This window comes from Eschscholzia californica, unplaced genomic scaffold, assembly GCF_041429995.1.
Source record: "Eschscholzia californica isolate CP2 unplaced genomic scaffold, dmEscCali1.0.p SCAF_2, whole genome shotgun sequence".
NCBI classification, from domain to species: Eukaryota; Viridiplantae; Streptophyta; class Magnoliopsida; order Ranunculales; family Papaveraceae; genus Eschscholzia; species Eschscholzia californica.
The window spans coordinates 26,567,967-26,593,442 of record NW_028238309.1 but is presented as its reverse complement, the minus strand read 5'-3'; the positions used below and the strand labels follow the sequence as shown (position 1 = coordinate 26,593,442).

The window sequence follows — 25,476 nt, the reverse complement described above, 5'->3', positions numbered from 1 at the left end:
AGAGTCATGTCTCTGAACTTCAATACCCAAAAAATAGTGAAGGTCCCCCAACCTCTTCATAGAAAATTCCTTGGTGAGATCAGTTATGAGGTGATCAAGGAGAGACACAGTGGTTCCAGTGAGGATTATATCATCCACATAAAGGGGGAGAACCCTCATTTGCTCATCACACTGAAAAAGAAACATTGATGTATCTGAACTACTCTTAATAAAACCCCAACTTTGAAGATATGTAGCTATTCTGATAAACCATGCTCTAGGAGCCTGCTTGAGCCCATAAATAGCTTTGTGTAAGTGACATACAAAATCAGAGCACTGTGGATCAGCATAGCCTTAAGGTTGTTTCATATATACTATTTCAGTTAGGTGCCCATGGAGAAAGGCATTAGACACATCCAACTGATCAATAGGCCAGTTGTGAGTAATTGCTAAAGTAAGGACAACTCTAACTGTCTGAATTTTAACAACTGGACTTAGGTAGAGAATTAGGGCAGACTGTTTTAAAGTTGGAAGGAGATTGCAAAGTGATTGTCGAAGATATCATCAACGGCGGAGATGCATCCCCGTGGCGGTTGAAACCCTATATCATTGAAGCCAAAAATAGGTTGGCGAACAACCCTCAGTGGGCACTCCAATTTGTTAATCGTGAGGCAAATACTAAAGCCCATGAACTAGCCCATATTCAGTTAACTGATTTAGGGACGTCCACACTTTAGTTGTTTGTGTTTGCTTTGTTTTTTTGTCTCTTTTAACTTCTGATGTATGATACTCATTGCATTTGGCTTTATGAAGTTAATTGTTCCAAAAAAAAAACAACTGGACTAAAAGTCTCCATATAATCTATGCCTTCTTGTTGATTATACCCTTGAGCAACAAGCCTAGCCTTATACCTTTGTAAGGAACCATCAGAGTTGTATTTAACCTTGAATACCCACTTACAACCCAGCACATTTATATGTGGTTCTCTAGGAATCAAAGACCATGTCTCATTTTTAACAAGAGCATGGAACTCCTCTTCCATTCCAATGCCTGTTTCCAATGCTCATTCTTTCTAGCCTCTTTGTAACTTGTAGGTTTTATGATAGAGGGTAAAGGGACACTTGAGATGAGAGCATGATGAACAGTAAAGTGAGCCACATGGTCAGGAATGGTTTTAGGCCTAACAATACCACTCTTTAGTCGAGTTCTCATAGGATGGACATTAGAATCTGGCATATGAGAGACATTAGGATGGACATTAGAGTCTGGCATGTTAGGGACATTAGATGGATTGGAAATAGAAGACTCTACAGCCTCAGGTTGCTCAAGGAGAGAAGAACTAGAGAGAGGAAGTGGAGAGACAGAACTCTTTGAAGTGGAAGGAAAAAGAGTCTGATCATCAAAGGAATAGGTAGTATGATATGAGGGAATTGATACATCCATGTTTGCAGGTAATGAAGGTGAAGCAAAAATATGATAAGAAGAAGTGGGTTGTTTCTCCAAGCTGGAACTTGAATTGGATAGGTGCATCTCAATGGCATACGGAAATGAAAACTCATCAAATATGACATGTCTGGAAACATATTCTTTCCCAGTGGAAATGTCTAAACATTTATACCCCTTGTGTGTTGGGCTATACCCAATAAAACACATTTTGAGGACTTAGGGCTGGGCTTATCCTCTTTAACATTTCTCAAATAAGGATAGCAAAGAGACCCAAAGACTTTAAGCATAGCATAATCAGGAGTTTGATTGATAATGTAAGTAGCAGCAGCATAGGCATGAAACCAAAACTCTTTGGCATAGAAGCTTGGAACAACAAGGTATTGCCCACTGAAGTTATTTGCCTATTCTTCCTTTCTGCTCGACCATTTTGCTGTGTTGTGTATCGGCATGAGCTTCTAAACATAATTCCACATTTTCTCAGATGAGACTGAAACTCTCCTTTGCTTAATTCAGGTGCACCATCACTTTGGAAGCTTTTGACGGGTAAAGAGAAGAGCTTCTCATATTGTTTCTGAAAATGTTCAAAACATTTAAGCTGTCAGACCTTAGCTTTATAGGGTATATCCAAAAGAACCTACTAAAGTCATCAAGGAATAGTATATAGTATCTGATCCCAGACTTAGTTGTAACAGGTGCTGGACCCCAAATTTCACAATGCACCAACTGAAGAGGTGTAGTTGTGTTATTTTTTGAAGTAGAGAAGGGCAATCTTTTGCTTTTTCCTAATTGACAAGATGAAAACACATTCTTAAAGTTCTTAGATGTAATCTTAATCATATTATCTTTTTCCAAAGACAGAATCACCTCCTGAGCAGCATGTCCCAACCTATTTTGCCATATCTCAGTAGTTGGTATTGCTAGACATGTTATTTCTGTCCCTTCTTTTGGTACCACATAGGGATCCATTTGAAAATCTATACTGGAAAGATTATTCACCATTGGGCCTTCTGCTAGGGTATCTTTTGACCATAGACCTCTTATGAGAAAACCACAAGGAAGAAACTCCACACTACAAAAGTTTTCTTTTGTAAATTTTGATATTGACAACAAGTTTTTCTGTATAGTTGGAACAAGTAGCACCTTCTTAAGTTGGAAAACATTTGACCCAGTAACTAAGCTTGCTTGACCAGTATTAGCAATGTTCAAGCATTTGCCATCTCCAATCATAACTCCATTTTATCCTTGATAAGGAATGGCAGAAGTAAGGTTTTCTTTTGTGTGGGTCATGTGACTTGTTGCACCTGTGTCAGCTATCCACCTTTTGTCCTTGGTATTTAAAGATAGATAAGCATTCTCATGGATTGAACTTTCATTTTCTAAATCAGCACCATAATGAGCTTGTTCATCCTCACATTCTTGTGAGTCCAATTATTTTTCTCTTCTTCTTTTTCTTCTTCTTCTTCTTCTTCTTCTTCATCTTCAATTTCTTGAAGATGTAGATTTATAAAGTTTCTATTTGTAGACTTGAAAGCTTCTGAGGAGAAGTCTTTGAACCTCATCCTACACTGTCTAGCTGTGTGACCCCACTTATAGCATATACCACAAGGTACAATAGTAAAATCAAAGAAACTGTTTCTTGTCTGGGTCATGGATGGTTTTGAATTTGGTCTGAATTGTGCTTTCTGTCCATATTCAAGACCTTGATTTTGATTTGAGAACTTCATAGGTGATGACCTGAAGTTGGTTTTATTCTAAAATTTCTTTACAAAATATAGTTCACTTGGATCACCAGGTGGTTCTTGTTCCTTAACCCATTGTTCATGATGGGTTAATCTACTTCTAATTTCACCAAAACTTAGCAACCCATCTCTATTTTGTATGGTAATTACAAATTGTGAGTATTCGTTTCCTAATCCTTGAAGCACAATTCTTGTCAATTCAGATTCAGGTACTCTATCATTCACAGCTACAAGTGAGTCAGCAAGGTTTTAATCTTTCTTAAGTATTCAGATATAGATGATGATTCCTTCTTGAAATTTTGAAGTTTATTCCTTAATGAGGATTTTTGGGCTTCAAATTCCCGAAGAAACACCATTTATAAGTAACACCAACTCTCTCTAGAGGTCTTTAACCCTAGGATATCAGAAGCAATAGAGTGTCTGATTGTTGCTTTTATGCAAGATTTCACAAAACTATCAATTTTCCGGCATTGGAGATAAGCTGGGTTTGCTACATCTCTTCCTTCCACTACAGTTAACTAAGGGGGTTCACTATAGGTGCCATCGATGTAGCACACTAGGTCATTTCCAATCAAGGCATTTTCTACCTGATCTTTCCAAACAAGAAAGTTTGACCCATCTAATATAGCAGATATAAGATTTGTGAGATTTGGATTATAAGCTACCTGATTTTGATTCGGATTCATCTTTCAATGTTGAAGTTGTTCTTTGATGATGAAGACTGTATCTTTGATTCTTTGATGACAGAAGATTAGCTTCCTTCTTGTGTTCTTGATTTCAATTTCTCTTTGAAAATCGATTATAGGGTTCTGGCTCTGATGCCATGAAAAACATAGAATTTCGAAGTAAAAACTTTTATTAACTTTTCAATTCAATGTGTATTACAATAAGAAAACAATCCCTCTTTTATAGTTAATCAAGAGAGAAAGAGTAATAACAGAAAGGAGTTTAGAGAGAGAAAACGACATTAACTAACTAATTCAAGAATTAGTTATAACCCAATATTTGTACTAACTACACCCAACTGATGTGCCTCTTCTCTTGAACATATGAGTGCTTTCTCGTATAACCAAGAGTGCCTACATCCTTATGATGTTAGGTACATCTGTTAGCTTCATCACTCTCATCTCATTCTCCTCAATCATCTCTCTAACTCTATACTCTCTCACATTATCCAACTCATTCCCCTCGGTATGACTGCGTAGTTATCGACAAAATGCAATGACAGGTTAAGGCTTCTTTGAATACACACCTTATTTATTTCCTGTACATGCGTCTCAATTAGCCCACAAATACTAACCCTATTCTGCTTCATCATGTCCCGAACTCCCTTATTTCTCAGAGGATCGTTAAGTCCTCAAACGTTCCAGCTTGCACATCTAATAATATAAACTGGTTTGAGTGGTAATGTCAGCCTCCCATTCTTCTGTAGTCCTTGTTATCACAACACGTCAAGGCATCCGCTAAAACGAGTACATGAAAAGGATTACTTAAAGATAATTAAAATCTTCTTCATGCTTGCTGGACTAGCTCCTGGAATTGCTCTCTTGGCCATTTCACATCGTGGTTGATGCTCCTTATCTGCTGAAGTAGTACCATCATTGAAGGTTTTGACTTGTTCGTGACCAACGTCCCATTAGTTGAATCTTCCAACCTCTGATTTGTACCCCTGTCACATGAGGTGTTAATTTCAGTTGGTTCAGTACTATTTTTGTTCGTCTGGTCAAGCGCATTAGCATCTTGTTTGCGACCCCCTCCCTGCTCCTTTGCTTGAATATTGATGCCTGATTGATGATGACCTCTATTAAAGGGTTGATGCATGGCTTCCAACAGTACTTAGTCTATTAGCCCGAGTATTAGCTGAACCTACCACTCCTCCTCTATGAGCATGTAAAGAAAGTGTCTGCTGTTGGGGCCTCCTTCCAAGATCATTATGTCCAATAGTATCTGTCTCCATCACCGAATTTTTCGGGCACTTTGTATCCGTATGTCCGAAAACTGCACACGTTGAGCATCGATCCGGTTTCAAGGTATATTCAATTGCCACCATAAACATTTCCTCTTGTATTCCTCCTTTAATACACACGCTTATGTCATCGGGTAACTCCTTATCTGCCGAATCTCAACACAGACTCTAGCATACGCCATTCTTTTCCTTGTCCAAGTTTGAGAATCCAGTGTTATCGGTTTACCCAAAATACTACCTATTTGGGCAATTCCTTTTGGGTTCCCGAAAATCAACGGAATGTTTCGCAAATTTACCCACAAAGGTATGATACAAATCTCCTGAATATCTTTAATTAACAATCACCACGGGCGAACCATAAACAATCGACCTGCTATATATATATCAGTTCGTGCTCCAGAATTTTGTAACAGTCCAAAACCAAGTCTTTCCCCAACAAAATTTCCAATAAGAACATTTTCAAATTCTTGTAGGTGCTCAGAGAAATCATCCAAATTATGTCGGCCATTAGCTCACTATCTACCTGCTTCGGTGGTGTGTAGTTAAGAGAAGTTCGATTAGAATTCGTACTTTTTCTGAAAAGTGCATCCCAATTACCATTTCGGAATGACCCATTAAGACCCTCCTCTACACCCCCCATACTGAGACTTCTGTCCTCTGGCATTTGTCGAATGAGTGGGCCTACTATTTGTCAGCACCCTTATGTTGTGTAATAGTCCCACATTGCTCACAAGAGTGTCCAGAGACTGGGCTATATGTGTAAGCTCAAGCTTAGTAAGTACCGAGGCCTTTTGGGTAGGCTTGTGGTGCCTTCGCCAAGGACAAAACCCCGTACCCGTGTGGGCTTGGGCCTGAGTGGTTAAAGCGGGGACAATATCGGCAACTGCTAAGGCTTGGGGCGTTACAAAGTGGTATCAGAGCCGAGGACGGCTCTTCGCTGAGGGTGGGGGATTGTAATAGTCCCACATTGCTCACAAGAGTGTCCAGAGACTGGGCTATATGTGTAAGCTCAAGCTTAGTAAGTACCGAGGCCTTTTGGGTAGGCTTGTGGTGCCTTCGCCAAGGACAAAACCCCGTACCCGTGTGGGCTTGGGCCTGGGTGGTTAAAGCGGGGACAATATCGGCAACTGCTAAGGCTTGGGGCGTTACATGTTGCTACCAAGTAGGGGTTTTGCCTTCGGTTGTTCATGCCGGAGAATTGTCGATCGTCCTGAAATCTCTGCTGAAACTGACCGGAAACTCTTCGCGTATATTTCTGATTGCCTCTGCGAAGATGTTATTTAAGATAGGGTAGAACGTTTTCCTCTATGATTCGAGAGTCTTCTTTGCTATATCGTTTCCAGTCCCTCCATTGTAGGGTTTTTTTTAACTCCATTAATGGACATTCACCCTCCTCCTTGCCATCAAAATCATTTGCTTCTTGATGTCTTGCCACAAGGAACCTTTCTTCATCTATAATACTCTTGTCCCTCTTAGACACTAACCAATTACCGGCTGAGTTAACCTATTACTGACAAGGGCCAGATGCGAAACACCATACAAACTGGAGTACGACATAAGGTCAGTGCTACCAGTAGAAATAGAAAAACCCAACCTGAGAATAAAGTACTTCGATCTAGAAAAGAACAAAGAACACCTAGATCTTGTAGAAGAAGTATAAGACTTGGTAGAAGTGAAAAGTCCCTCTTTCAACAACATGGTGGTAAAACAACACAAAGCCCATACGAAAGAAAGAAGATTCAGGTTGGGAGACATGGTTTGGAGAAATTTCAAATTAAAGTAAAGCTCTTTCCAACCTGGGAAGGTCTTTGATATAATTAAAGTGTTACGTCCGAAGACACTCATCCTCCAGAACGCCTCGGGAAAGATCTAGCCTCGACCATGGAATGTTGGACACCTCCGGAAAGTGGTCACCAGAAGAAAGGACGAAAGCACACCACATAGTCCATACAAGTTCCATACTTTTTCAGACTAAAAAAGGGGAAAGTAGCGTATGCATACATATATCATAATGTATTTTTAAATTTCAAACTTTTCTTGTTGTACTTGGAAATATGCGTGAAAACTAGACATGGCAGCAAACCCTGCCAGATCCTGAAGTAAGCACTGCGAAAGTAGGCCCCCAGATCAAAAAGCCCTAATGGTTTAGCATCATTCATACACCCAAAATTAAACCCTGAACACAAAGGCAACAAACTAAGCCCTGCTTCGTAGGCATCAACCCTTATAGCCCAAGCTGCGACCAGGTTTAAGGACGAGTCATATGCAAAACTCAAATTAAATTTAAGAACTGTTCCATGTCAAACACAACTAGAATTAAGGAGGAGTCCTATACGAAACTCAAATTAAATCAAGGGGGAGTCCAATACAAAACTCAAATTAGAATAAGGAAGAGTCCTACGCGAAACTCAAATTAAATTAAGGAGGAGTCATATGCGAAACTCAAATTAAATTAAGGAGAAGTCCTATGTGAAACTCAAGTTAAATTAAGGAGGAGTCCTATGCGAAACTCAAACAAAATTAAGGATGAGTCCTATGCGAAACTCAAATTAAACTAAGGAGTAGTCCTGTGCAAAACTCAAGTTAAATTAAGGAGGAGTCGTATGCGAAACTCAAATTAAACTAAGGAAGAGTCCTATGCGAAACTTAAATTAAATTAAAGATGAGTCCTATGCGAAACTCGAATAAAGGGGAAGACTTATACAAAACTCAAACAAGCACAAGTCATGTTCAAAACTTGACAAACCTCGCTAAAACAAACACGGAATAGTAAGCCCTAGAAACAAGCAAAGTTCTAAGCTTTGCTTGTCAGGCACCCTGTAAAGCATCATAACTCTCAAAAATAAAAAGCCTCGCTAGTCGAGGACCAGCAAAACCATGCTATTCAAACCCCCAAATAAACGATCAACTGACTTTTGGTAGCCCAAGCTACGACTAAGAGGAATAAGCAAAGGTGACCAATACGCGGACAATCAATTTTCTTATATGGACAACCAAAAAAAATGAAGTGTTTTTATGGACAACTGTTTCTAAGGGGACAACTCTCTATTATTTTCACTCAAATCTTCTTAGAATTAGATGCTTTATATTAACTTCTCACTCTTTTTTCCATAAACCCTAATTTTGGTCTTCTTTCTTCTACTACTTCTTCATCACTAACACCTAAATTTCTAGAGAGAGAAACAACTTCGCCCAAAGATTTGCATACTCTAGGAACCACACTTAATATCTTTTGAAGACAAACAAAACATTTTTTAAGTTGACCTGTGGGGCTACTACATTGGACTGCAATGCTTTATGGGTATCATCATTTGGATCATATCCACATTCAAATTCATCTGGCTGAAGAGACAAGTCATAAACATTATGTTTCACTGCCCTTGAGTGCGATGGGTTAGTTTAGTATCTTCTGGTATGTCATCCCATTCCACACCAGAAACGTAGTCATCATCAAAGTGCGATGGTTGGTATTAGTATCTTCGGATGTGCAACAAGACTTAAGGAACAAAGATAAAGATAAAAAAGGGTCTCATCTTTTTCGATCTTTTATGAACAATTACGAAAAGTTTTAGCTGATTTTACAAAAGAAATTGACAGAATCCAAAAATAAATAAAGGCAGCAACATATCAAGAAAGATGAAATAGATGATGAAGAAGACAGGTTTGTCTAATTCAAACTAGTATTTTTGGTAATAGTCCAAAAGTTAGTATCTATCAATATTTAAAACTTTATGGAGTTGTCCCCTTATTAAATCAAAGTCAACTAAGTCAAACATGTTTCTCACACCGGGCCCAAAAATAGTTGTCCATATAAGAAAAGCGGTTGTCCACCTATTGGCCACCTAAGCAAAATATGAGCACTGCCTCGCAGGACACAAACTAAAAAGAAGAATGAGCTCTGCTTCGGCGGACGCCACTGAAATATCTCGAAAGAACTACAGGTGTAAACATTGGCAAAACTAACACTTTCCATTTTTGCAGGAACACACAGAGGAAGATCTTCTACACCTCAGTTAGTTTGCACATATACTTTAGTAAGTTTAGGGCATGCATTATTTTACTAACCCACTAATGTTCTCTGTTTGAGTATGAAACAATGTTCAATAAATGAAGGGTTATTTCTCTAATGGCCTACTTTGTGACCAGCTTCCCGCCTGGCCCCCCAAATTAGCAAAAATACCCATATGGCCCTTTTTTCTGACACCGTTAACTTTCCGTTACTCTCTCTCCTCCATCTCATTTTCTCTCTATTCCAAGTCACGCCACATCATCATCTTCTCCGGCAGGAGTCGCCGGCCGGCGACTTCAAACATAAAAAAAAAAAAATTATTCTTCTCTTCTTCTTCTCTCTCATGTTTTCTCTCTCTTCCTCTTCTTCTTTCTCTCTCTTCCCCTTTTTTTTCTCTCTCTCTCTATAAACGACCGGCGAAGGGTTCCCCTTCGCCGGCCGCCGAGTCTGGGAAACCAGACCTTCAAAGGTCTGGTTGTTACCCAGACCGACGAAGGTCTGGAAAAACCAGACCTTCAGATCTGGTTTTTCTAGACCTTCAAAGGTCTGGGAAAACCAGACCCGACGGCCAACGAAAGGTTCCCCTTCGCAGGCCGTTTATAGACAGAGAGAGAGAAAAAAGAAGAGGAAGGGAGAGAAAAGAGGAGAGAGAGAGAAAACATGGGAGAGAAGAAGAAGAAGAGAAGAAGAAATTTTTTATTTTTTTTTATGTTTGAAGTCGCCGGCTGGAAATTTGGCCGGCCGGCGACTCCTGTCGGAGAAGATGATGAGGTGGCGTAACAGATGAGGTGGCATAACAGATGATGTGGCGTGACTTGGAAGAGAGAGAAAATGAGATCGAGGAGAGAGAGTAACGGAAAGTTAACGGTGTCAGAAAAAAGGGGGTCATATGGGTATTTTTGCTAATTTAGGGGGCCAGGCGGGAAGCTGGTCACAAAGTAGGAGGCCATTAGGGAAATAACCCATAAATGAACGGCAGGAAATTTGAAACGACGCAAAAAGATTTCTATTACCAAAAGGAAAAATTCTATCATTATAGTATCACACGTATAAAGATTATGAAGATTACAAAATTTACATATCACAGAAAGAAGAGGAAGAAGAAGAAGGAGACGATGAAAGAGTCAGAGTATGGTCGGGCAGAGTAACCGAAGCAAGAACCACCAAATCCACAAGCATGCCTCTCCCCCTCCGTCGAAGAAGATACCCCATTACCTCGATAGTGATAGGTCCTGAGTGAAGGAGATGTCCTTCGACCAAAGATGCAATGCGAGCAATTCGTCGGATAAGACAATTGATGAAGCAGATCATCAACTCTGGACGATTTAGGGGTCGTAGTGTTTAGCTAGAAACCAACTACGATCATCGAATTATGAAGTAATTCGCGGCTAACTTCGACCGGATCCTACATCGGGCTACACATAAGAATGTCTATTTGATCGGATGATATGACTAGTGGGATGAGACATATTATCATGGGAGAGTCCCATAAACATGTCTCCTAGGCCTAAAATAAGTTCACGCAAAGATAACACAAAAGACCCAAAAGAGGGGTACTTGAGTCGGGCACCGAAGGAGGGAATTTTGGGCCCAAAAGGGTAGGGCCAAGAATGGTCGTGTGGCTCTATAAGGACCAAATTTTCCAAAGATGGGCTTGATATGGTCCACCAATAATAAGGAAATCAAGAAATAAGAACTAGTTTCTATTTTTGACTATTTCCTTAATCTTATTCAAAAGGGGCTCTAACTTAGGTTTCTATATAGTGTCTCTTAAGCACTTAAATAAGGTGTAGAATTTCTCAATAAGCTTTCTCACTCTACAATATCAAGTAGAGAAGAAATAGTGAGCTAATTCCCAAGCTATCTAACTAGAAAATAAAGAAGAAGGTGTTCTTCGTATGAAACCACCGTTGGAGTTCTAGCTAGCTACAAGGTGGGAGATCAAGTAGATCATTCGATGTCTTGAGTAGAGGAGCAACACATGGAGCTTTTGGTCTTTGCATTCGATTGGAAAGGTTCGAGGGAAAACTAGCGATTAAGGTAATCCTAAACTCATAGTTAAATATTAGCTTATGCATGATGATCTTGGGATAGCTAGTGTTATACCTGAGATATCTGAGATTCCACTTAAAACACTAGTACGTATCATAACCCAACAGTGGTGTCAGAGCCTCTTGCACATAGCTATTTTTTTCTAAGTTTCGGATTAATCCATGATTGATTAAATAGATATCCATGTCTAAAAGTGTTTTAGACTTCAATTTGATGATTTTGAATGTGATTTAAAAGTTTTCAAATTGATTTTCAAAGTTGATGATTGAAAAGAGTTTCAAAAGATTCGATTTTGATTGATTTCGGTATGGAAAAGTGTTTTCAAAAGAGTTGTTGTTCATTGATTTTTAGAAATTGATTGAAAACAAATTTTTGGGTTTTAGATGTTTCTAAAAAGTTGAGACAGCAGCCATTGAGAATAGCAAAAGAAAAAAAACTTGGAAACATCAAGTTTTAGGAGTTTCTAAAACTTAGAAGCTGCTGGCCGCGTCTTGGACGCGACCAGGAAGCTTCCAGACGCGACCAGAAGCTTCTTGGTTGCGTGTGCCCAAGTTTAGGGCGCACTAGGATGTGCGCCTGGCTATCCAGGGACATCTCGGACTAGGTCCAAGATGCATGGATTACCACCAGACGGGCCTGGAATTCCCTAGGCATCTCGGTCTAGGACCGAAATGGCCTAAGGGGTTCGGCCAAGGGCCAGACGCGTCTGGGACGGCTAGGGTGTCTGGGACTTGACTCGAGACACCCCATTAGGCTCGGCCTGAGGCCAGACGCGTCTGGGCCTAGGCTAAGGTCCTTGCCTATGGCCAAGATGCGTCCTATGCCTAGGGTCGAGACCGAGATTCGTCTAGACGCGTCTGGTCTCGGCCAGAACGTGTTGGGCACGACCCAATGCACTCGGCCTTGAGCCGAACCGTGCATGGGCGAACCTATGCATGATGACCCGAGTCTCTTTTGGATCGTACCATCACGATTGGGCCTTGACTTCGGGGTCTTTGGCCTTGACCTATGGTTGTCCCGGGCTATTCCGAATTTGACTTAGGTCCATGGGCCGAAGTTTTACGGGTCTCGACCCGAGGGGAGTTTTTCTGACGAAAGTCTAAACTTTTCTCCCAGTTCCACCCAAATATTATCGAAATTGTTTTGGGCCACCCGAAGGCCCGAAACGGGTTTTTCTTAAAATTGATTTGGGAAATCATTAAGAGTCAAACCATATTTTTCCGAAATCAACCCGGGCTCTTCGAAAGCCCAAGCGGAGTTTTTCTTGAATTTGATCTAAATTGTTTAGATAGTATATAAAGAACTCCGTGAGGGATATGAAAATTGAAAAAAAGTTGATTTGATTTGACAAGTATTAATGAGTTTTCTGGGACTCAAAAAAATTTGTCTAACAAAGAAGATATAGTTTAGGGGCCATTTTGCTATGAAAAAGAGACTTCACTAACGTCTGAAGGAATAGAAGACGGAAAAAAGAAAAGGAGGACCAAATTCAAAGTTGATCATCTTTAGGGGGTCAAAATGGAATCAACCCTTAATGTTATTATATAGACTAGGGTCTATCCCGTGTCCTAGACACGAACAGTTGTATCAATCAAATTTGATGACTTTCCATATTTATTATTGTTATATTGTGGATACCTTAATTTTTTTGCATTCTACTTATTGTTTATTTTTAAAAAAAAATTTTCTTAAATTAGTTATTTTATTGAGAGAAAGAGATTTCAATTTATTTTTTTAACCCTTGTAATATCTTTTGTTTCTTTTTTTCTTAAATTAGTTATTATATTTCCAAAAGAACACGATAATTTTTTTTTAAATAGGTTATATTATTTTTAAGGACTATATTTTAAATTTTGGGAAGGGCTTCTAGACAATATCTTTTATTAAAAAAAGATGCTTGTCCCAGTCAGCGGTTTTCCCTTATGCTTTACTATATAAACTAGGCATAACCCGTGCCTACGGCACGGATGCTTCTGTTTAGAATCCTACGGTTACCAAAAGACCTTCGAGTAAGTTGAATCATTAAAAATAGTGTACAATCTAAAAAATCACCTAAGTATTAGAATTGCTATTTTCAAAAAAAAAATTGAATTGCTTACTACCATTATACAATTAAAAAAATTATAAAAAATAAAAAATTTGTAACAATTGTTATCAGATACTCTTCAGCAATTTCTCCGGATTTAATTCTTCAATTGTTACTAAAATCTGCAAATTTTAGTAGACAAAGAAATTAGAATTTCAAAAAGATAAAATTGGTAAAAATAATTAAATGAATTTTAGAGCGAGACCTCAACCTCCAATTCTGGATATTAAATCTATTGGAGATTGGAACAAATAAGTTATGCGTCATTTTATTTTCTTCATTGCAATTTCTTTAGTTTCTCTATGTCATAAGATAAAACTAAGAAAACCTTCTTAATCACTCCAAGAAAAATTAAATAAAGTAAACAGATGGAACTAAAAAATTGTGAAATTCAGTGACAAAAGCTAATATAGAGATATTTACTCAAAAGAAACAAAGCTGGTTTCTAATTCCCTAGAAAAAGAAAATTTTGTAAAATATGTTTCCTAAACACTGAAAATCTCTTGCCCTTTCTCATCTCTTTGTGCAGAATAACCATATGTATGGAGCAATGTCTTCACTAATTCACCAAATAAGAAAAAGTAGAACTCAAATCTCCACCTTGATTTTGTCAATGTTCAATAGGAGGATTCTGAAGATAAAGCACAACATGTGAGTTCATATTTTAGTAAACCCCTCTTGTAAAGAAAAGGAAGAAAAAAAATATGAAAGTTATAAAGACTTACGTGATAAAAATTTGTTGTTCTCTTTCTTCCAATTTGAAGAGGCACACATTTTATTTTTCTTTTAGGCATTCCTACAAACACTTAAAATTTAAGTTGTTCCACATGAATATTCACCATAATTGTAGTATAAAGATTTGTTAGTTTTTTACCTCGAATGTCCACCTTGGTTGTTAATTCTTACCTCGAATCCACCTTGGCCTTGTCCATGTTTACACTACAGATAAGTCGATATTTAAAGAGAAGGAAGAAAAGAAACGTTTGCATGTGAAAGAGTGATTAGGGAGAGAGATAGGAAAGAAAAGAACAGATCTAGAGAGAGGAGAACATACCAGATCTGTTCGTGATGAACACGAACAAACCAGACCTGTTCGTGTTCATCACGAATAGACCTGGTCTGTTCGTGAAACCTCTCTCTAGATCTGTTCTAGAGAGAGAGAGAGGAAAGAAAAATAAATAAAAAATTTTTAGAGAGAGAGAGAGGAAAGAGAAAAAAATGTGATTTTTTTTTTTATGTTTGAAGGTCGCCGGAGAAGATGATGAGGTGGCGAGAAGATGAAGTGGCAGAGAGAACAGATGAGATGGAGGAGAGAGAAAATATGACTGGTTGACGGTGTTATAACGGAATCTGAAAAAGGGGGCCATATGGGTATTTTTGCTAATCTAGGGGACTAGACAGGAAGCTGGTTACAAAGTTGGGGGCCATTTGAGAAATAACCCATAAGAAAAAGAGAAGGCTTTATCCAGGTCTTCCATTTTTGGTCTACCTTGACCATTTCATCACAGAGTCCGCTAGAAGGTTTTGAAATAAAATAAGAATGTAAAAATGAAAAATTAGAAATCAAATTTGTTTTCCTTAACGAACCAAACAATAAAAAATATGGAAATTATTTACAGATAAAACGTTTGGTGGTGAACAACTTTTTTTGGAGTAAATTTTGCCAAATTGCTAGAAGGAATTAGAAAGATACAGAAACATATTCTTTCAACAAAAAAAAAAAATACAAAAACATATCGGGAATTTACAAAGAGTATGTGGGTTTAAGGTCCAAACATAATAAAAAATAAGTAATAAGTCTTCTTTTTTGAATTCGTGACTTTCCTAATGCAAATATAAAAATGCATTACATGAGAATATATCCACACTTTCACTAAACAATACACATTAGTGGTACATTTTTGTATTTCCCATACAACAAATAAAAAATTCAAAAAATGAACTTGTTACCTATTTTTATTAAGTTGGCATTTGGTGCCATTAGTGATGGACCTAAAAGGTCACCCTAAATGGGGTCGGGCGTCAAGTAGTAAAACCCGGTAAGACCGGAGTCGATCTGCAGAAACTAGTCAAACCTATTCTAAAAGTTAGAAGTAACACGTTTTCTTTGAAAATTGTTTTGGTGATGATAAAATCAAATACTGAAAGAAAATAATTTCGATGGTACAAGGGAATCGGTGGGGGTAGAAACCTAGAGTTTTAAATCCATTATAATCATGCATAGACATCGACCTAAGTCTTATATATTTTATGATTCAATATAAATAATTTTCTAACTACTCTAACTATTACCTGTCAACTATCAAGTATCCACCATTAAAGGACCTAACCTAAACATATACAAAATTAATGCATATGAGATGCTTAACAAACTAATAAGATCATAAGTCAATATTCATGAGAAATCATAATTTCGTCAAAACCCTATAGTAGAGAAGGTTAGCTACACATGATCATTAAACAAACCTTCAAGAGTTTCATAAATGAATCAAGATAAAAATAAAAGAAAGAGAACAAGAGATCACCAAGTTTGGACTTTTTGATGATGAACTTTGATAATAGCTTGATGTGAATACTCTCTCTCTCTCTCTCTCTCTCTCTCTCTCTCTTTTTCTCTACGATAAGCTCTCTGATTTCTGTTCCTCCCTCTCTCTACAATAATTTCTGAAATTCTTTTATAAGACAATAACAAAAGGAGAAGAAAACTTCTCTCACTACAATTCTCTTTCTCTCTCCCTCACCGAAATTATTTTAGCAGTAAAGAAGAAGAAGATAATGGTAGCAGCTTCTTCTCTCTCTCTCTCTATCAATTCTCTGTTCTGTATATTCTGTTATAGTTCTTCTTCTCTCTATAAAATCTATCCTTAATGACCAGAGAAGAAGAACCAGGAATCCCCAATTGAGCTCCCCCCAAAGAGAAGATGCCTTCAACTCTCTCTGTTTCTCTTCTTTTATAATCATAAACACATCTCTTTCACAGCTCACACTTTCTCTTTCTGTTCACACTAAGAAAATTCTCCAGCTATATCCTTGATTGCTCTCGTCTCAACTTCTTTTGAAATCGAAATCTTCAAAAAATATCTCTTCAATCTATTCCTTTCCTTCTATCTTTAGCTGGCTCCACGAATCTCCAACTCTCTTTCTTTCCTTATCTTCCCTTTCTTATTCTTTCTCTCTCTAGATAAAATTCTCACAATCTCTGACTTCTTTCTTTAAATCTTCAATCAACTTTACCAAAGAAATCTCGTCCTCTTGATCCAAAAATTAGGCTTCATTTTCTTCTCCCTTTATTCTTTCCTTTTCTGTCGAGCTTATGCTCTATACTGTTAAGAGAGAGACAACTTCCCCTTTTTAGTCAGAGACGATAGAGTGAACGGAATGAATGATGATAATTCCCATAAATTTGGGAACAGAAGGTTGTTGCTTGCCGGCAAAAGGGGTAGCTACTGCGTGTTGCGGCTGAGTGAAAGGTAAATGCAACACACGCCATGAAACACGGGATTCAGGAGCGTGCTTATCAACCGTCGGATTCTTACGAGGAGTATTGGAAAGATAACACGTGATGCACAAAATCATTCTTCAACGACAAATCCCGAGCGCCGTCCCTCTACGCTAGAATCTATCCCGCTACTGACCGGAACCGTCAGATTCTCTTCCTTCTTGCGCCACATGTCACTGAAAGATTTGTGATGACCTTTGCCCGACTGATTTTGACTCGAACTTTGACTTCGCTTAAATTGTTCGTCCGGACTCCGATTTAACTTCCGTTTTCACCTACGGATCCGTCTTTGACTCTGCTTTAATGTGAGTATCAACATAGACCAAACAACCAGACTATCATAACCTCTTAATGACCAAAATGCCCTCAAGTGTGTCTTTATCCCGATTTTATCCGTTTTCCGCGTTCAATTAGGGACAAATATTTAGGCCTTAAACAAATTTTATTAGGAAGAAGTTGTCATTAACTATTTTCTTAAGGGTTGAGGAACAACGCTAGCAAATAGAGTTGAGCAAAAACCGAACCAAACCAAATCGAGCCGGACCAATCGGTTTTTGGGCTGAATCGATCACTGTTCGACTCAATTCGGCTTAAAAACCGAGCAACTTAAATTGGTTTGGTTTGGTTTGGCTTAGACTTGGGTTTCTAAAAACCGCCCGACTCGGATCGACCGAAACCTAAGGTATATATCATACTAAAATATTTTATATAGAAGTACAGAGTAATAAATACTAAACTTTAGTAATAAGTTTAGAATTATCTTTATTATCTTAAGTTAATAATAATTTAGTAATGTTTAAAAGTGTAAACTGAAAAGGAAAACAAATTAAAAGAATCCTAATCAAGAATAAATTTTTTTTTATGCAATGAAATGAAATGAAATTGTGCTCGGTTAAACCGATCAACCGAGTCGAACCAAACTGGATCAAACCATGTCGGTCGGCTGAATAATCGACTTGGGGTCGGCCAACGCTTTAGTCAAACTGCCACTTATTGGTTCGACTTCGGGTCAAGCTAAAAGTAAAACAAATCGACCACTGCTCACTCCTACAAATATGAGGACTCTACCTGGGCAATAAAATAAGGCCACTAATATTTAGAGAGTTGTTAAGAGCTATATATAGAGTTGACTATTAAGAGATCTCCACTTCTGATATTTACAGATATTACTAAAATCATTAGTTATTTGTATACAAGGGCCTTATGTTAAATGAGTAGAAAATATAACCCTTCTAAAATACTGAACCCAAATTCAAATTCAACCATCCACCTTCTCCCGCCATTATTCACCATTTTCGGCGACCTACAACCTTTCCTGATTATCTTATCTGGTGAGTAATCTGGTTTTCCTTCTCTTCCCTTCTCTCTTTCTCTCTATTCCCCACTCTTCCCCTTCCCTTATCTCTCTTCCCCGCTCTTCCCTTCCCCTTCTACCACCCTTATCCTCTTTATTCCCTTCGTCTAGCTCTAAAAACTCTAATCCAAATCCGGACAAAGGAAATACTTCGGTTAAACTAGACGAAGGTGGTTCTCCCTTCGTCTCGGATAGACGAAAGGAATCTCCCTTCGTCTCGGATAGACGAAGGGAATCTCCCTTCGTCTGAATCTGACAAAGGTACTTCTTTTCATCTGGTTTAGACCAAGAGGTTTCTTCTTCGTCTGGTTCAGACGAAGGACTTCCTTCGATTAAACCATACGAAGGGCTAAATGGGTAACGGGAAAAGGGAGAGAAGGGGGAGAGAGATAAGAGAGAGAGAGACAGAGACAGACAGACAGAGAGAGAGGGAGGGAGAGTGAGAGAGAAATAGAGAGAGAGAGAGAGAGAGAGGGAGACAAAGAGAGAGAGAGAGACAAAGAGAGAGAGAGAGAGGGAGAAGACAGGACGACAAATAGAGAAGACTTACCGGTCATCTTCTCTGGTTAGTCATTTTTCCTTCCAAGTGAGATATTTAGGGCATGACTTTCTAATTTCGTTTTCCATCCTTACAACGGTGTCTGTTATATCCCTAAGAGTAATAATGGACAAGTGTGTTTCATGACTTGCAACTACCTACATAACTTCAAGTACATAAAAAAAAAGTAAGTGGCAATCGCTTCCACTTCTCTAGAAGATCAGAAAGCTTATTCTCTAATTTCACAGCATCACATTATCCCGCATAAATAGATCTCACAATGCACCAACTGACAAACTAGCGAAATAGATAAGGAAACAAAAAGACAATCGTATATGGACAAATGTATCAGATTTTGTAACTTATATTTTTAACCATAATACTCTTCTTTAGTAATGATATTACCCTTTTCAACAAATGATGGATGGTCATTGGTAAATACTAATCGGTAGGATCCCTAACTTTATTTGACCTTATGTCCATAAGGATGTAAATGGTGTTTCTCTATGCAATTGATTATTGGGCTTGTTAAGGGATTTCTTGATGTTGACACAAGGCTTTAAGCCATCCCTTTTTATTTGTAATTCCTTTTCATTTTTAATTGTATCGGGTGATAACATCTAATGATACATGCTTCATGAGGTGCCAACCTAGTTAGGATGTCATGTAAATAAAAGTGAAGATATCACATCTTTCATTTAAAAAAATAGACAACCTAAATAATTTCACGACATTTTAGGTGCAAAAATGATCTAGCCACTGAAATTTCAAATTTGGGAGAGAACCGTAATCAATATCTGAGATTGATTTTTTAATTTCGTCTTGATTTGTGTCTTCAATCGTGAGAAAACTCTGGATGTCGATTTAGGTTTGCCTCACAAATCTATCTGGAATTTTGGTGGCTACAATAGTGTTGTTTTAGGTAAGTCCAGGGATATGAAAATCTTAAATAGAAATCTCCGAAAATGGGGTGGAGGCCCAAAAAAGTGGGGGGGTTGATACGGTTTCCTCCAGCCAAAATCTAAAATTCAAAAGAGGTCCAAATGTGAGGAACATTTGAATTTTACCTTTTTTTTCTTCCTATATTGCCCTTGCACGGTACATAGAGCCCATCTTCTATCTTTTTCTGACTGATTTGAAACTTGCATTAGTTTCATGTCTAATCATGAGAAGCAAATCTTCCTATTTAGATTTCTCAACCCATTTTGCCTCTTCTTTCTCCCTCTCTTATATATGACTAGGTATAACCCGTGCCCTATGGGCACGGGCAATTCGACGAGTGGTATGCAGGCTATTGAGCCCTTAATCTGAAACTAATTTAGGAATGTATAAAAATCTCAATTTAGAGTCGTTCTATAAGTATAAAGAGAAAAGTGGATTACACTCACACATATCGAATCATTTTCCCGATTTAGTTGATTCATCATAAAATAACTTTACAAAGAAATCATTTCTAAAGAACTTAATCCGCTGCATCATCAATGCCACTATAATAGAAACAAATGACCTTTCACTTGTCAGAAAATATTGAAGTCCTTACTATTCCATTTATAAAATGATTCAATGGAGAGAGTGAAAATTAACCATGAAACTAAACTTAGAAGATAAGTTGACACTTACCATAAGATGTATCGACATCCACTACAATGGTAACAGACAAAAAAGTTTTTGTCAATAGCTGACCTAGAAGGAGAGTGAAAATAATATTTGTAGCAATGAAAACTATAATATTTGTAGCAATGAAAACTGTTCGCACATGCTCAACACTTTTAGCGATTCTAGCAATGAAGAATGTTCGCAGAGCTTGTAGTTCTAAAACTTTTGCAGTTCGCTTGTGAAGAACGAGTCAGTTTGGTTTTCTTCTTGATAGGTAAGAAAACCATCATCTACTTCCTGCAAGTTTCTGAAATTATAATCTCTTCTCCATAATCTTTATATGAAGATTATACAATATTTTCAAACACAACAAAATAATGATAATGACAACAACAAAATAATGATAATGACAACAACAAAAGAGAGAAGAGAAATAGAGATCACTTTGTAACAATCAATGAAGGGGATGTGAATACCAGAAACTCTGATGAATGCTCAGTGACCCACAGATGCCGAGATGCCAAAAACAATAAGAAGACCTAAAATCTAAATACTGGAAAATCTCAAACAAATAACGTGTAAGATAGCATATCACGCAAAAAATCACAAACAACAAATAACATACCCGAACAAATTTTCTAGAGATTTGAGATATGTCATGGCCATTTTCTCAAACAGCACATGTGTAGACAGTTACATGAAAACACTGAAAGGAAAAACTTGAAGGATAAAAAAACTAACCAATGTAAACTAAGATGGAAATTCCAACGGAAGCTCGAATATAATTTCCAATTCACTACTTCATAAGTGGTAAGAATCAAACTACCTTAATACCTTCACTAACCAAGCTGCGGTAATGGATTTACATATGGAAAATTTTCATTTCAATGTTTGTAGAGAGAGGAGGTTCGACCCCTCTATATTTTGGTTTCTGTAGAATATGAGAAGCTACAAGACGTCACTTTAGAATTTTCATCCCCATAACAGTTTCCTCCGTCTCCAAAGCTTCATCATAGAAACCTAAAATATTGGGTTCTACTAAATCACTGACTGCCTCTACTTCTACAATCAGAAAAACTTAAAACAGGTTTTAAGTTTTCATCATAGAAACCTAAATAAGAGAAATTGATCTACTTGTTATTGTAGTTTTTAATGTTATAGAAATCCAAAGTAGGTTCTAAAATTCTATTTGAAGTCTGAAGATTTTGTAGCTAGTTTTCATCACCTAAAATAGGTTTTACCTGTGACTTGAACTTCTATGTCTGGTACCTATGACAACAGGTGTTGGTTTAGTTCTTTCATCTTAATTTCTACAAAATCGTCAACCTTAATTAAAATCTACCACCATTTAAGATCAAATCTTAAAAAGACCTTACTTGACAACCTCTGCTGTTTCTAAATCCATGTTTTTTCAAGGAGTTCTTGCAAAACTAAAATGATAAATAGTAAAGCTTAGATGAAAACCGTCGGTTAACAAGATAAGTAAGTCTTCATAACTGACTATATTGTTTGCCAATTTCTAGGTAAAAAGCTATAACCATCTTAGAAATTTTTCACCCAACCAAATACATCTAAAGTCCAATAATAACTTTCAAATAAAACATGAAAGTAACAAGGAGTGAATAAAAATAAAGATTACTTTGCAAAGTCAAGTTAGGAGATGGTAATACCAGAAACTTTAATGATTGCTAAATGACACACCATCAGATGCCGAGATGCCAATGACTCCAAATTTATTCTTCTGCACAATAAATGAAGACTTGGTGAAATGGGTAATGAAAACCAGAGACTAACTAAATGAAAGAGGTTCTTCGATCTTCTTCTTCTACAACCTACGAAAAACCATAGTTTTTAGCAATTCTTCAGAGAATAGTCTAATTGGAATATTTGATTCACTATAAGTATCATTTATTGTGTGTGTATGGAGGGACGTTCTTGAAGAAGACAAAAATTTTAATAGTCGGAAATTGCTTGGGGGGTTGTCTAGAAAGTGAGGCCTCCGACTTTAGGCACGAGTTTGAGCTTAGTAAGAGTAGAGGCTTTTTGGGTGGGTTTGTGGAGTCTTCATGTCCCAGTTGGAATCGCGTCTAGGCAACAAAAGAAAAAAAAAAATACCGTCAACGGATAGGACTTGAGTGATCAAATATGAACATATGGCAAGAAGTGTTCTCCACTATGAAGATGACATGAAAGTTCACTTGAAACTACAAACAAGATAGTGAGTATACACTAATTGATTAATTTATTTGTGTATAAATGATGAAAGAATAAAAGTGATATTAAACTGCCTTACCAAATTTCCAAAATCCATACAATCATGGAGTTGAATACAACCTGAAAATATCTTCACAATCAACTAAACGTTATTATCGAGAAATCAAAATTTAGATCCTATGGAAAAGTGTGGTTCATGTGTCCAAATTTAAATCATATGGCAAGAACATACTTTAATAGTCTTCTTTACACTCCCTGCTACCATATGGGTTTCTTTTGATATCTGCAACAAGTATGACATTTCCTGTAGAGAACCCTACAAGCTGAAAATGAGCACATAAATAGGTTAGACATCACGTGTAGGCTCCGCAATCAAAGAAAAACTACAATTAGATCTCAGATATTTGTGAACCAAAATAGCATAACCCCAAGTGATCCATTTAGATACATACATTGGAAGATAGAGAGAAATATTACAACACCGATCGCGATTTACCAATAAAATAAAAAAATTTTATCAGACATGACTTTAACTAAAGATCAAATAACCTTGCACTCATATATATTTGCCAGATTATTTGCCGATTTGTCGTTGCAAGTAATCTACTTTAGTCTTGTTGAACCCCATAAGTAAAACCCTAATGACACTCACAAAATGGAGTTATTTCTGTATCCAAACCGAACCCACGAAAACAACCCAGAAGCAAATATTTATCTCATACAGTTGTTTATTTACATTGTAATTTTAATCCTGAAATCTGCCTGGAAAAGAAAGATTACCCACTAATCTGATTTCAAAATCTTAATCATGAAATCAAGATGGAAACGAAAAATAACCCAAACCTTGGGATTAAGTATATGCCTCTATTTGAGCAGCACAAAGCCAGAACCAGAAAAATTAGTTAATCTATTCAAGTCTTATTCCTTATAAATGATTTAAATCATCTAGATAAGTTATTGGATTAAAAACAACAATTTTTTTTTTGAGATTTAGAAGCAGCAAATTTCAGAATGGCTCTGGTGATTTTATAAATTTCATAATGACTCTGGTTGGTAATTGATTTTCATATATAGGATCGGGATATTATTAAATTCAACTTCAATTCTGAAATTTGCAGTTTAAATGAAAAAAAAAGAAACTTACCTGAATTAGGGCTTTAGGCCTTGTCACAGTAAATATCCAAATCCACCATTACTTTCTTTTTGTTTAATACTAACAATGGTTTCTTCAAAGTTACCTTTGATCCAGAGGGGTTCCCCGTTATCCAGAATCTGCTTCAAATTGATGAGCATATATTAGGTTTTTTTAGAGAGATTGTAACTTAAATGTCAAGAATTTGGGGAAGATGTAAACTTACCGTAATCTCCATTGGATAAAAAGGTAAGACACGATTGAAACACGTTAATGAGACGTAGGTGAGGAAGACTGAAATGAGACCCAACTGATGAGAGAGAAGAAACTAAAGCATGATTGATTCTTCCCAAAATGAAAACTCATCTTCTTTCTATAATTTCCCCCATCTCTACAAATTTTAATACTCCTTCGAGGTAAGTTTCTCTTTGTCGAGCATTCTTGCTTGAAAAAGAATCTTTCTCTGTGTAAATAACTAAAGCTTTCTTTGTAAATAACTTGTCTGGAAGAGAGAGAGAGAGAACAGAAAGAGAAAATGGAAAGATGATGGTAAAAGAGTTAGAGAAGTAGAAGAAACTATTGGTATTATACCGAATAAAAAAATTGAAACCAGGAAGACGAAAGAGCCTCTTAACAAAAAAAAAGGAAGACGAAAGAGCCAATCTCATCCGTTTAGTCTGTGATCGTAGGGTTTGAATTAGGGGAATTGGATGCATTACCCTTGTCCAAGTCAGATTTGCATTTATTTTGTCCTAGTCATCAAAAACCTTCCCTGTTTTGTTATATAGATATTTGTCTTCTTTCTCTAAATTACTAAAATATTTTCTTCATTCTCTTTTGCTCTCTCAATATTTCTGTTTAGCGCCATTTTTCTGAAAGTTAGAGCCAAAAATTTCAGTCCCGCCCTTTTGTCTTTTGAAATGTCTTACTTTATAAGATAATTGTCCACATGGAAGGAATTTGCGGACTATGTGTGCGGAAGTAATTTTTGTAAAACCAATGTTTTCTAATGCAAATATAAGACAAGAAGAATCCTTTATTACAACCATAAATTCACTGTCAAATATTGCATTTAGGGTGCAACGTATTATATGCTGTAAACATTTAATTTAGGGTGCAAGATATTATGTATTGCACGATATTTATTAGAAAACCCAAACATATGCTCATGGAAGTAATTACTGAGAATAACGTTGTGTAAAAATAGTGTAATATTTGTAAATGCATGGCATATATGTACAATGGAATATGTATAGGAAATTTTTTGTTAAAAGCATTTTAACAAGGTAGTATATACTCTTTCTTCTGTAATCTTCCCCTTTGATTTGTCCGGCTGTTGGTTGCTTCCTACAGGGACTTCCTATAAGGGATGAGTATTTAGTGGTTAGTAAATTTATAAATGCACCATACACTGGAAAAATACACAGGGACCGCGATATTGTAAAACGTAAAACATACTTATATTATGTAACGCCCCAAGCCTTAGCAGTTGCCGATATTGTCCCCGCTTTAACCACCCAGGCCCAAGCCCACACGGGTACGGGGTTTTGTCCTTGGCGAAGGCACCACAAGCCTACCCAAAAGGCCTCGGTACTTACTAAGCTTGAGCTTACACATATAGCTCAGTCTCTGGACACTCTTGTGAGCAATGTGGGACTATTACAATCCCCCACCCTCAGCGAAGAGCTGTCCTTGGCTCTGATACCACTTTGTAACGCCCCAAGCCTTAGCAGTTGCCGATATTGTACCCGCTTTAACCACCCAGGCCCAAGCCCACACGGGTACGGGGTTTTGTCATTGGCGAAGGCACCACAAGCCTACCCAAAAGGCCTCGGTACTTACTAAGCTTGAGCTTACACATATAGC

At 37.3% G+C, this 25,476-nt stretch overlaps 1 long non-coding RNA gene across 6 annotated transcripts; it reads right to left on the bottom strand.

Moving 5' to 3' along the window:
- Positions 1 to 12,728: 12,728 nt before the first annotated feature.
- LOC147557171 (uncharacterized) lies at positions 12,729 to 24,395 on the bottom strand. 6 transcript variants are annotated; one of them, XR_015233881.1, is made up of 5 exons: positions 23,837 to 24,395; positions 23,623 to 23,750; positions 22,711 to 22,801; positions 20,289 to 22,608; positions 20,060 to 20,155 (listed from the first exon to the last, which is right to left on the bottom strand). It is a non-coding gene; the product is annotated as an uncharacterized LOC147557171 (long non-coding RNA). The 6 variants fall into 6 exon arrangements; XR_015233879.1 differs by having other exon boundaries at positions 20,060 to 20,561; positions 20,741 to 22,608; XR_015233876.1 differs by adding an exon at positions 12,729 to 12,740 and having other exon boundaries at positions 19,907 to 22,801.
- Positions 24,396 to 25,476: the final 1,081 nt, after the last annotated feature.